Source organism: Protopterus annectens, chromosome 13.part0 (genome assembly GCF_019279795.1).
Source record: "Protopterus annectens isolate FY-2018-M chromosome 13.part0, PAN1.0, whole genome shotgun sequence".
Lineage (NCBI taxonomy): Eukaryota > Metazoa > Chordata > Ceratodontiformes > Protopteridae > Protopterus > Protopterus annectens.
Window position 1 is genome coordinate 149,130,508 of NC_056747.1, and position 14,032 is coordinate 149,144,539.

At 45.6% G+C, this 14,032-nt stretch overlaps 1 protein-coding gene across 1 annotated transcript in view; it reads right to left on the reverse strand.

The window, feature by feature from the left end:
• Positions 1-14,032, reverse strand: part of AP1M1 (adaptor related protein complex 1 subunit mu 1) — a gene marked incomplete in the record, with an annotated part of 1,516,013 nt that overhangs the window by 381,939 nt on the left and 1,120,042 nt on the right.

Here is a 14,032-nt window from a genome sequence, read left to right on the forward strand (position 1 = left end):
AGTCACCATGGTAGTTGAGACTGGGCTATTTTTAGCAATAGCAGCAATACGACCACATACAAAGGAAATATGTAATAAGCTACTATAGATATATAGACAATTTAATTTTTATCTGTAGGGGCGGTATAGATGAGTTAGAGGCCTTTAAAAAAGACTTGCATAAAAATCAATTTGGATTAGAATTTGATGATTTTCAAGTGGGTAGTAAAGTTAATTTCTTGGACTTGACTTTAGAAGGGATAAGCAATGGTAAAATACTTACAAAAATTTATAGAAAATTTGAAAATTTACACTTTTTAGATGGATTGAGCCATCATCCTGCTCATCTTATGAAATCTTTACCATATGGGGAATTCATTAGAATTAAGAGATTGTGCAATAATGACAGGGAATTGGAAATAGAATTACAAAAAACAGTAGATTTGTTTGTAAGAAGAAATTATAATGTAAAAGAGGTTGAGCTATCCTTACAAAAAGCTAAGAATGAAGGGGTTCAGATAAATAGAAAAAATAATAGAACTAGAGTAAATAGAGAAGAAAAAGATGAATATACTGATAAACAGATGTTTTTTGTTCTGTCATATGATTTATTGACAGAAGAAGTTAAAAAAGCAGTATTGAAATATTGGCCTTTTTTATTTAAATATGGTGATCTAGTAGACATTATTCCAATAAATATTACATTTTCCTATAGAAGAGGGAGAAATCTAAAAGACATTTTGGTACATGCTAAGTATTCTAATCCTAATGTTGACTTATTAAAAGAGATAGTTTTATTGGGAACATTTGAATGTGGGAATTGCATTTCGTGTAAATATATAAGTAAAACATTTGAATGTATAAATGGTAAGATTTTTAGATCTTGTGGGACTTTTTATTGTAATTCAGTAGCGATAGTGTATGCTATTAAATGTCCATGCGGACTGTTTTATATAGGTGAAAGTAAAAGGGCATTTAAGGTTCGACTTCAAGAACATATAAGAGATATAAAAAATAAAAAATTAGAAAGTCCGCTAGCAGTACACTTTAAAGACTACCATAATAGTTCAGCTGAAGGTTTATTAGCAACGGTTCTTGAACAAGTAATAGTTTATAATACTGATGATAATTTAGTCAAACAAAAGCTGCTATATAAGGAGACAGTTTTTATATTAAAGTATAATACACTGACACCTATGGGTATTAACGTAGAATGCAATTGGAGAGTGTTTTTATGAATGACATTCATTGCAAATTAATTGATTGTTTGATTGTGTAATTGTTTTATTAGCTTTTGTAATTAAGGTTTTTGAATGGTATAAATATGTTGTAATTGTTTGGAATATTCATCCTCCTAGAAGGCGTAAGCCGAGGCGCCAGAGAAAGAAATAAACTGTGTTGGATCTTTGTATGTGGTCGTATTGCTGCTTCTACTGCCTTGTTTTTTGTTTTTGTTGCATATTATTATTTTTAGCAATAGCCTGTCCAAAGATCTGAGGGACCTGTTACTGACATGATGACCCCTATTTGACTGATGCACCCTATTTTTTCCCCACAGTGGATGTTGTGTCCAATCATGGTGAGGCTGTTATCCAGATACACATTAGTGACTTCAGCCTACCTCTAGACACTCAAACTGTAAAGAATGTTAAAGGGGATGTTTATTATAGCCCCAAAGAGTGAGTATGTTTCTGTACACATACTATGCCTGCTACAATGCATGTGTATTGCTTGACAGAGACAAGCACGTCTCAGAAAGTACAGCTGTGTACCTACCATAAATGTAGATGTTCGAGTGTATTCACTGTTGCAGTCATTACTCTTGGGTTATCCTGCTGGCAGGCTACCCTCAGTCGGCCTGAATGCCAAAGTCTAGGTCCGGCGTCGGTTGCTGTTGCCTCTTCCCTGACGTCAGTGCGCCAGAGGTATAAAAGATGCAGCGGATGCCATTTTCTTCAGTTTTTTCTGCCCCAGATGTCAGGTGCCCCCAAATTGGCAGGCTGCAAAATATGCCAATAAAAATGCATGCGGAAAAATAACATTTTCTTCAACTACAAGCAAATACAGCAAATAGGTTGTATAGGATAGTGAAGTGCAGATAAGTCCCAGCAAAGAAAAGGGGGGTGGTGGGTGGGTAACCTGGACTGCAAAAGTGAATACACTCTAACATCTACATTTATGGTAGGTACACAAATGTACTATGTTAATCGTGTTTCACTGTTGCAGTCATTACTCTTGGGTTGAATCCCAAAGCTGAGGAAGGGTGGCTGGGCTAAATAGGATTGGGAGTGGCTATGAGGCCCTGCAGAACTGCAGTGGCAAAGCCTGCTCTGGACTTAGAGTAAAGAGGTAAGTGGTAGTGCTTTGTGAAGGTGTGCACTGAACTCCAAGTTGCAGCCTCTAAGATATCTTTGGTTGGTACTCCTCTGAGGAAGGCTGCAGAAGTGGCTACTGCTCTGGTGGAATGAGGCCTAATGCCCTTAGTCACTGATTTGCCGTGTTGAAAATAACAGAAACGGATGCAATGGCCTATCCATTTTGAAATAGTCTGTTTTGAGATGGCCTTTCTTTGTGATCCTGCAGCATATGACACTAAAAGTTGCTCAGTCTTTCTGAAAGCTTTAGATGTTATGTGATCCTATCTCGCCTACATTCTGACTGATGGGTTCGGAGCCGATCCCTCGGCTCCGACTCGGCACGCTTATGCCAAAGAGCGAAGTCTCTTATTGGCTGAGCTTACTATATCCCAGGATGCACCACTACCAGTCCCCCAGATCTCGTTTGCCACTAACTAGCAAAGACGTGGTCTCGAGCTGGCTGAGCTAAGTAGTGTCTTTTCACTAACTTTTTCTGTCAGAAATTTGCTAATTCTTCACAAAAAGCTGTTTTAACAGCTACTCTGTGCTGTTGTGTGTGTTTTGAGAATTTTTTTGTGGAAATTTTGTGTGTGATTGGTGTTTGTTCTGGTTACAGGCTCCCTTGATCCGTAGGGCCTTTCCTGTCAGTTAATCCCTTTTGAACCTTTAGGGGTTCTTTGATTCCTTATATATTTATTCACTGTTGTATGTCTTCAGTTGGCCTTTATTTTAATTGCAGGCTATCATTGTGAACGGCAAGTTAATCTTTGTAGGGTCAGTCTATTCCAACAGAGTTTTGTCTGTGAGAGAGTTACTCAGTTTTACTTATAATGTCTCAGGCTCCTAGGCCTTCGGGCTTCAAGAAGTGCACTAAATGTAGTTTTAAAATGTCTATCACAGATGACCACTCTCTCTGTGTATATTGTTTGGGCGCCAAACATTTGCAGGAGTCCTGCAGCGTGTCACGCTTTTTCCTCGAGGGTCCTCCAAGAGAGGAAAAATAAGCTTATATTGAAAGGCCTTATAAAACCCTCTTTTGAAGAAGCTTTAGCATCCTCTCCTTCTCCTGCTAAAAAGAAAAGGGCGTCGGCTCCGACCAGTCCGTCGGACCCGACCGCCAAAAGACATAGGCAGGCTTCTCCTTCCGCTCCCAGGACTTGAGCCGAGGCGGAGTCTGCCTCGATGCCTCCAGTCTCGACTCCTCTGGCTTCGAGCCGATGGCTGGGGCATCGAGGCGGTCACCTTCATCGGCTCCACTGGTCTTGGAGCCGATGAAGGTTGTCCGCTCAGACACTTCCTCCTCGGCACTGATGGAAACTGGTTTGTGTATTCCTTCGGCGCCGATAGTTATCGAGTCGCCTCGGAGCCGGTCCCCTAGCCCCTTGGGGCCGTTGGAGAGGCCAACTCGAACCCGTTCAGTCTCCTCTAGGTCATCGAGGATGTCAGATTCGGACATAGACAGGGTGCTCCAAAGACTGTTCCAGTCCCCAGTCTTTCAAAAATTTGTTTCGGCTCACCCAATTGGCTTCAGAGCCGATAGCCCATTCCATTGCCGTTCCTCCTCCGACCGCTTCGGCTCCGTCGGAGCAGGTGCTGTTGGAGCCGGTGGAGATCCTAGGGTCAGCTCCGACCCTTACTCCAACCCCGGCCTTCGGGTCCGAGTTTGGCACGCGGACTTCTTCGGCCGGACCCGGGGGTGACGTTTCGGGACCTATGCTGTCGGTTCCGAGCCTCCCTCTCGGTGCTTCGGCTGTGGGACTTCCGTCTGCTATCATGGCTCCGGGGACCGGACACTCCCAGGATTCTGGGGGTCCGGCTTTCAGAGCTATGAGGAGTGCCTTGGCCAAGTCTTTTTCAGCCATCTCTACGGCTTTACCAGCACCTTCCCTGGGCGTGGAGACTGGGTCTTTGGCAGTTCCCCTGTCCCTAGGCAGCGGAGCCCAGGGGCCTGAGGTTACCCCAACTGGGGGTTCCCCTCCTCCTGAGGGTTCTTCGGAGTTGTCTTCGGAGTAGCCCCCAAAGAAGAGATCGTGCAAGAGGAAGCACGTGGACTCCCCCGAGTCTCTTACATCGGACACTGATCTTGATGATGCGGAGGGGTCCCCAAAGTCGTCCTCGGATGATGTCTCATTCGCAGACATTTTAGAGATCCTTACAACAGGCGGCTGGATATCCAAACCCCCCTCTGCTGATGAGTCAGTGCTTCTCAAGGCCTTTGGGGCTCAGCCCTCCGCCTCCTGGGTGTCTCCGCCCTTCGACGAGCTCCTGGATTTGGTTTGTCGGAGGATGTGGGAACATCCAGATACTGTGGAACCAGTGCCTTCTCGCCCTAACAAATTTTTGTCTGCCCCACCCGAGAAGGAGTTCTTGACAAAAGGCGTGGCTGTAGATGCCATGGTGGTGGCATCTGTTACACAACAGGACGTGGCAGAGGCTTCAACGTCCGTCCATCCTCCTAATAAGGAGTCTAGGAGCATGGACCGGTACGGGAAGCGCACCCTGACTTCAGCGGCCTTTACACTACGGTTCCTGAATTATTTGGCACATTTTACCAGGCTACAGAGGGATCTGGTCAAGGAGCTGTCAGATTCCCTCTCAGGTAACCTACCTGAGCAGCTAGCCCAGTCGGTTAGCTCTCAGTTGGCTATCCTTACCTCGATTTCTAACTCGTCCATGAGGCTCATTTCATATGCGGCCGAAGGCGGGCAGAGCGGCAGGCACAGGCGTGGCTCACGGAGACAAGCCTGGGTCCGTTTGTGTCATTCTGGGAGGCCTTCAAGTCTTCCTTCACGACGCTCCCTTTGATGGGTCCTCTTTGTTTGGACCTAAGGTAAAGACACTCTTACCAGCTGTGAGCAAGAGGGAAAAACTTTATCTGCCGTAGGTGCACGTTATTCCACTCCCTTCGGCCTTATCCCAAGGCTAAAGGAGGAGGGAAGATGTGGTTCCGCAAATCACGGAAGTTTTTCCTCAACAGCAGGAAGATTCCCCTTCCAGAGGCAGAGGACGGGAAATTTTTCTGGGAGACGCCGTCCCAGAGGCGGCAGAGGGCCCGCAATTCTGGAGACCGAGAGTCCTTTCGTGGCTCTTCAGCCTCCCACACTTCATGAGGGATTGCCCGGCTGTGCTGCTCGAGCCAGTCGGGTGCCGTTTGCCAAGCACCTAAAAGCCTGGGAGTCTATCACTCAGGACAGATGGGTGCTTCGGATTATTGCCGGAGGTTACACCATTCCCTTCACACACTCACCCCACCGTCCAAAAAATCCCGGACCCACCACCCAGTCAAAGGGAAATCGCAGCCGCAGAAGCTTCAAAGCTGCTAGAAAAGGAGTCATCCAACCGGTCCCCACAGACCAGATCGGATCCGGAAATTACTCAAGGTTCTTTTAGTGCCAAAAGACAGGGGACCTGAGACCAATATTGGATCTCAGCAAACTAAACCAGTCCGTCATGAAGTCCAAATTCAATGATCACTTTACAATCCATTCTCCCATTGTTGGAGAAGGATGTTTGGATGTGCTCCATAGATCTCAAGGACGCCTATTATCACATACCGATACATCAGGCGTCCAGGAGGTATCTGCGCTTCAGCCTGGGAGACAGTCATTTCCAATTTTGTGCACTGCCCTTTGGTCTCACCACAGCCCCAGGGTGTTCACCAAGTGTTTGGCAGTAGTGACTGCTCACCTGAGGAGTCTCGGATTCCAAGTGTTTCCCTATCTGGACGACTGGCTCCTGACTGCTACCACCAGGCATCTACTAATAGACAACCTCAAAGCCACCATCTCACTGGGTGCTTCCTGGGAATTACATTCAACTGGTCAAAGTCTGTCTTGCTGCCCTCTCAGCGCATAAGATTCATAGGAGCAGAGATAGACTCAAAATTGATGCGTCTTCCTTCCTACCGAAAGGATTCAAACTTTACAAGGTCAAGTCCAAGCCCTGCTTCCAAGATCCAAAGCCCCAGCCAGGATGGTCCTGCAACTTTTAGGTTCGATGTCTGCCACGGTTCTCCTAGTTCCACTGGCAAGATTGCACATGAGGATTCTTCAGTGGCTGTTATCGACACAATGGTCTTTTCAGAATCTCCTGCTCAATCATCTCATACTGATTACAGAAACGTGCAAACGGGACCTCCGCTGGTGGCTTCAGTCATCCAATCTGAATCAGGGAAGACCTTTTGTTATCCCCCCTCCGGTGGCCACCCTGACAACGGATGCCTCCCAGACAGGGTGGGGGGGGCATTGTCTGGGCAGGTTAGTTCAGGGTTCTTGGCTTCCAGACGAAACCTTTCTCCATATCAATGTATTGGAAATGAGGGCTGTACTTCTGTCCCTACAGGCCCTCCACAAGTTTCTCCCTCAAGGCATTATCGCCATCCACACAGACATGTCGGTGGTCTGGTATCTAAACAAACAAGGAGGGACCAGATATTACCCCCTTTGCAGAGAGGCCATGAGGGTGTGGGAATGGGCTGTAGCTACCAACCGTTTCTTGGTAGCGACCCACATTCCAGGGAAATCCAATATTTTGGCAGACAGATTAAGCAGGACGATTCTCTCTCCTCACGAGTGGTCCCTGAACGAAACAGTAGCAGCTCAGGTTTTCAGAAGATGGGGGACTCCGTGCTGCGACCTGTTTGCAACACCACAAAACACAAAGTGCAAAAGGTTCTTTTCCTTGACTCCACGTCAGGGGGAGGCAGCTACGGATGCTCTAGCCCAACCTTGGCCAACAGGACTACTTTATGCCTTTCCTCCGGTTCCACTCCTCCCCAAAGTCATCCAGAAAGCTTCCCAATTGGGGTCCACAATGATACTAATTGCTCCGCACTGGCCTCGTCAGGTATGGTTCCCCTACCTAAAGAAACATGCTCTGGACGGTCCTTGGTTTTGGATCTAACTCGGACCTGCTGATTCATCAGTCGGGACGACAACACCAGTCCCTTCACACTTTGAAATTAACAGCTTGGCTCCTCCACTTCCGACTTTAGTCAGAAATCACAACTTAGACCCGGAAGTTATTCACATTTTATCTTCGGCCCACAAACCCACCACTAAGAAATTGTACCTCAGTAAGTGGAAGAGGTTTGCTATCTGGGCTCAACTCAGGGGCTTAGACCCTATATCACTGCCCCGATACCAGAGGTCTTGAAATTTTTAACATCTTCAGTCAGATTTTTAACATCTTCAGGATCTTCAGTCTCTACTATTAAAGTCCAACTAGCAGCTATCTCCAAATTTCACGAATCCATGGACCGACCGTTGATGAGCAGCAGATTATGCAAAACTTTCATTAAAGGTGCTGTGCTGTTAAGACCCCCAGTTTTTCATCCTGCGCCCCCGTGGGATCTTGATTTGGTACTTCGTGCCTTAACATCTTCCCCTTTCGAACCGGCTGCTACATGTGAGTTAAAATATCTGTCTTGGAAAACTGCCTTCTTAGTTGCAATTACCTCTGCAAGAAGAGTTTCAGAGCTTCAAGCCCTATCTATCAAACCACCGTACTTGATTTTTCACAAGGATAGAGTATCACTTAGGCCTAATCCATCCTTTGTTCCAAAGGTTTGTTCTAATCTCTGTCTCCAACAATCTCTAGAGCTACCAGTTTTCTTTCCAAAATTCTCAAATGAAGCAGAATACACCTTCCATAAATTGGATGTTCACAGGCAATTGCTTCTATCTAGACAGGACACAACAAATTCGAAAAACAGACCAGTTGTTTGTGTCCTTTTCAGATAATAAATTGGGTCAAACCATCACGAAAGCTACTATCTCCAAATGGATTAGAGATTGCATAACTCAGGCTTATTCCTCTTCAAATAAGCAACTTACATCTATCAAAGCTCACTCTACCAGAGCTATGGCTACTTCTATTGCTTTTCATTCCAAGCTCGCTATCTCTGAGATTTGTGCTGCTACTTGGTCCAACCCGCACACTTTCATTTCCCACTATAAATTGGATGTGGCATCTAAAGGGCGAGCATCATTTGGTTCCACGGTACTCAGGAGTATTTTCCAGTGAGCCACCCAGGATTCAGGTGCTAGGGACGCTGTCCCATCAGTCAGAATGTAGGCGAGATAGGATCACATAACATCTTTTAGTTATGTACTCACCATAACTTCAGATGTTTGGGATCCATCTCGCCTACATTCCTAATACCCACCCTCCTTCCCCCTGCCTTGGAGATCAGAAGAGATTGAACGGTTTTGAGTTCTACTGTTTTTTATCTTGTTTCATCTGACGATGTTATATAAGCAGCGTGTGTGTCTGTGTATGTATGCGGACAAACTAGATCTGGGGGACTGGTAGTGGTGCATCCTGGGATATAGTAAGCTCAGCCAATAAGAGACTTCACTCTTTGGCATAAGCGTGCCGAGTCAGAGCCGAGGGATCGGCTCCGAACCCATCAGTCAGAATGTAGGCGAGATGGATCCCAAACATCTGAAGTTATGGTGAGTACATAACTAAAAGTTCTGCCCAAGTAGAAATGTAACTGCCTGTGTATGTCCAAAGAATGTAGAATTTTTCTCACCCTTGTTCTGTGGATTAGGATAAAAGGTTGGCAAGTGAATGGTTTGGTTAAGGGCCACACTGGACACCACCTTAGGCATAAATGTAGGGTTTGCCCTCAGAGAAACCCTGTCTGGATGAAAAATGATGAAAGGGTCCACAGCCATGAGTGCTTGTAACTCCGAGACTCGCCTTGCAGAGGTTATTGCTAGGAGCAGAGCTGTTTTCCAGGATAAGAATTTGATATCTGCTGTTGATGCTGGCTCGAAAGGAGGCAGTGTGAGTTTTTCCAAAACATAATTGAGGTCCCAGGCCGGAATTGGCACTCTCCTTGGAGGCCTAATGTTTTTGGCCCCTCTGAGGTACTGCCTTATTAAAGGATGAGAAAAGATAGGTGGTTCCGTATTGTAATGGGCTGAAATGGCAGAGGCATGAATCTTAATAGATGAGAAGGAAAGGCCTTTGCTCAGCATCTCAGTTAGGTATTGTAAAATCTGAGAGATATTTGGTACACACATGTCAATGCCCTGTTACTGGTTCCAAGCACAGAATCTCTTCCATTTTTCTGCGTAAGATTTTCTAGTGTTGGGCCTCCTGGCCTCCAAAATAACATCCATAACAGCTTTTGAAAGAGGAGTGTTCTGAATGGCTACATTATCCGCCATGCTGCCAGATTTAAGTTCCTGAGTTGGCTGTGCAGGATCTGATTGTTTTGTTGGGTCAGCAAGTGAGAAGCTTGAGGCAATATCCATGCTGGACCTTGAGACAAGCTCTTTAGGATTGGGTACCAGTGCTGGCGTGGTCAGTCTGGTGCAATCAGTATTTTTGGCTTCTCTTGTCTGACCTTTAGGAGTACCCTGGGAAGGAGAAGCAGTGGGGGAAAAGCATATATCGTTAGATTTTTCCAGCTGAAGGATAGGGCGTCCACTTTCCATGCTTGCTTGTGATAAATCTTTGTGCAAAATCTCTGCAATTGGCAGTTGTGAGGGGAGGCAAATAGATGTCTGGGCATCCCCATTTCCTTATTATCATGCTGAAGACTTGTGGATCCAGTTTCCATTCGTGGGGATCCAGGAGGTTTCTGCTTAGTTCGTCTGCCAGAGTATTTGTTTTTCCTGGCAGGAATCGTGCTTGTAAGTGAATTTGAAAAGCCAATGCTGTGTCCCATAAGGTCATTGCTTGTCTGCAGAGGGGGTAGGAATGTGTACCTCCCTGCTTATGTACCACATGACCGTAGTGTTGTCTGTCTATCAGTAACTGTCCTGGATGAAGCAGGTCCTTAAAAGCTGTCAGGGCATTTTGAACAGCTAGCATCTCTTTTTGATTGATGTGAAGATGCATCTGGTTTGCAGGCCATGTGCCCTGTATACATTTTCCTGCCATATTGGCTCCCCAGGCATAATCTGATGCATCCGTTGTCAGTGTCTGTCCAGCTGTGGGTAAACTGAATGGCAGATCCTTGTTGTGGTGACAGGCTTCTGCCCACCATCGAAACTCCTGTTGCAGGCAGAGAATGAGTGCAATTACTGTCTCCAGGCTGTGGCAATGCTGAGTCCAAACACTTTTTAGATACCATTGTAGTTTCCTCATATGCAGTCTGGCATATGGAATTAGCAAGATTGCAGGATGCCATGAAACCCAAGGCCTGCAGGATTTTCCTTGCAGATAGGTGGGTTTTTGTTGCCAATTTCTTGAAGTAAGAAGTCAGTTGCTTTTGTTTGTCTGGCTTGAGATAAGCTATCTGGGCAGTTGTATTTAAGCTTGCACCCAGGATTAGCATCTCTTGAGAGGGCACTAGTTTTGATTTCTTTTTGTTTACTGTGTACCCTAAGCCAATCAGTAATCTTTTTACAAATGCCAGATGCTTGAGAAGAATGTCTTTGTTCTCTGCTTGAATTAGGCAGTCGTTCAAGTAGGAATATATTTGAATTCCTTTTTGTCTGCAAAACGCAATTACTGGTGCCAGGCATTTTGTTAAGACCCTGGGCGCAGTAGATAAGTCAAAGGGCAGTGCAGAGAACTGGTAATGCATTGAGCCAGCTATGAATCTGAGGTATCTTCTGCAAGATTGTCTGATTGAACATGCAGGTATGCCTCTGTTAGGTCCAAGGTTACGAGCCAAGCCTTCTTGCCCAGCATGGGCAGTAGCTGCTGTAGAGTCAACATCTTGAATTTTGGAACTTCCAGAAACGTATTTAGTATAGACAGGTCCAGTATTGGTCTTCAGGTTTTGTCCTTTCTGGGTACTAGGAACAGCCTGGAGTAAAATCCTTGCCCCCTGCTCTTGTTGTGGTACTTGTTGAATGGCCCTCATGTTCATGAGGGCTGTAATTTGTTTTTGTGCCTCTGGCCATTGATTGTGTGGCAGGTCTGGCATACCTTTTGACCTTGGTAGAGTGTTAAAATGGAACCTGTAGCCCTGGGACACTATGTTGAGGACCAATTTGTCTTGGGTAACTATTTGCCAATTTGATGAAAAAAGTGCTAGTTTTCCCCCTAAGGGGGCTGCCAAAAGAAAAGTGCTTGGATCTGGTAGAGGAAAGTCATTGGGACGGTTTCCTGTAAGGTTGTGATTTGTCTTTTCTGCTTTTGAAGGTAGGAGCACCCCATTGTTTAGGCCTGTATGAGCCTTGGGGCTGAGATCTGCCTCTGGGACACCTGTATCTGCCTCTTTGTGGTCTGACACTGGAAAGGACCAATTTTTGGAAGGCCAGTTTCTGCTAAACCTGGGTGCCTGTAGGAAATCCTTGACTGTCTGCATGGATTTTGCTTTATCCTCCATTTTTTTCAACACCTCTACTGCTTCAGTTCCAAACAAAGTATCATGCTGTAATGGTGCATCTAATAATTTTGCTTTAACATGATCAGGCAGAGTCTGTTCTTTTAACCAAGCATGCCTTCTAATAACAGAACTTGTAACAGCAGCCCTGCAAGAGGCCTCCAGTGAATCAACCACATTGCAAAGTATGCTTTCCCACTTGTTCAGCTGCATGCAATAAATCCTGCAATTCCTTGTTCTCTGAACATTCAGTATTTGTCAACATTTTCTGTTTAAGCAGTGACATTAAATATTGCTGAAATTTCAGCATATGAAACTGACAATTTAAAGCCCTTACAGCCAGAGTAGCAGAAGTGTAGACTTTTTTTCCCCCATCTGTCTAGAGCCCTGGAATCCCTATCAGAGGGGACAGGGTTTTTTGCAGTGGAAGCTTTAACCGCCTTGGGACCTTGAGATATAGTTTCTGGGTCAGCAGCAGGGTTTTTATATAGAAATTTATGAGAATCCGGGACCCTGTAGTATCGGTCTGGCTTAACAGGTGCAGGGGGTAAAGAGTCTGGGGACAGGCCGGACTCTGAAAATACATCTACAATGTCTAGAACAGGTGGAATAGCAAGGGGTCTGTGCTGAGAAAGTAGCAGAAAGTCTCTCATCCTTTTCTTAGATTCAGAATAATCTTGGCTCTTCCAGTGGAAATGTTCCCTCATGGTATGGAAGGTTTCCCCAAAAGAATAATCCTCAGGAGGAGAGGCTGAAGGAATGGATTCTTCAGCATCAGAATCCTCATAGGGAAGCATGGAGTAATCCTGTTCAGAAGAGGAATCAGAGGAAATAGAAACCTGATCAGAAGAATCATACTCTGTCTCTTGCCTAGGCCTCTTATCAGGAGGGGGATGGGAGCCCCTGATCTAAGTAATTAGGTCTTCGGCCATTTTGAGCATCTGTTTTTTAGGCATGGAAGTCTGAGTAGGAGAATGCTGTACTTGTTTCTTTGTCTTTAGTGCTGCTTTAGTCTTTGAAGCTGAAGATGGCTTAATATATAGTTGTGTAGGTCTGAAGACACCCTCAGAAGCCGATGCCTGCTCAGCGGCTCCGGACCCATCTGAGGGAATGATTTCAGAGTGTCCAGAGGCCCAGTCAGCTCCACGTGGGAGTCTTAAGCGGCCTGTGGCTCTGAGGTAGCGGGCGCCAGGGGCTGCGAAAGCACCTCACTGAGAACCGGTGAGTGGCCTAGAAGAGGCTTCGTCGTCGGTTTTGGACCTCGGATGCCTATCCTTTTCCTTGTCCTTGCGTTTTTTGTAAACTCCAGTTGTCAGCTGATCCGATGGCATTATATAATTAAATCTTCGGCCAAAGTAATGAAATGCAAAATCGAACAGACGCTTGATAGTGCGTTGGTTAAATCTAGCACAAAACCGACAACTAGCAACGTTGTGATCAGGGCCTAGGCAAGGAATACAGTAAGAGTGAAAATCCTTATGAGGTATTTGCTTCCCACAAGAAATACAATTGTTAACTTTTTCTGACATTGGTCTGGAGCAAGAAAAAAGTTTCCCCAACGGGGTACTTAGCTTTAATGAAGACTTTGGTTCTGAAATTCCGTTTCGAAAATCTCACAGGAGTCAGCCGACCGGCACTTGCGAACTGCTTTTGCTTCAGGCACCGCGCGGCAAGAAAGACTGAAGAAAATGGCGTCGGCTCCATCTTTTATACCCCTGGCGTACTGACATCAGGGAAGAGGCAACAGCAACCGACGCCGGACATAGACATTGGAATTCTGGCCGACTGAGGGTAGCCTGCCAGCAGGATAACCCAAGAGTAATGACTGCAACAGTGAAACACGATGAACATCTATGCTGTGTGATGTGTACAGCCAAGCCTCTTCTGGACATCATTGGAACAGTGGACTGGTTTACCTTCCTCCTACCAATCAAGGATGGGTGGATTGGCTTTAGCTGCTCACCTACCACCCTTCCTTGTTCAATTTTTCCAGCTCCATGATGAATGGGTCACAGTGAGCACTTCATTTATCTCCGTGTAGTCAGCAAAAAGGTGGGAGAGACTTGGCTGTAATTGGAGTACAGGGGCCCATAGCTTAAAGAAGATAATGGCAATAAATCTCTCTGCAGTTTAAAACCTGAATTTTTTCACTTTACGTAGCTCCTCTCAAGGCTGCTCTGGTTAAGTACTGCAGGGTAATGAAAGGTCAAAGGCAGCAGGCTGTCTGCAGACTCTGCACCTTCAACTTTTGCAAACCTAAGTTCAGTGCACCTGTCAATGATTTTTGGAAAGCACGGGTAGTGTCAGGAAGTTGTCACAACAGCAGGGAAGGGTCAAAATCAAAAGATATCCTATGTAAGGTGACTGTTGGTGCAGAATATGTAGTAGTCAAAAATCCTCAAGT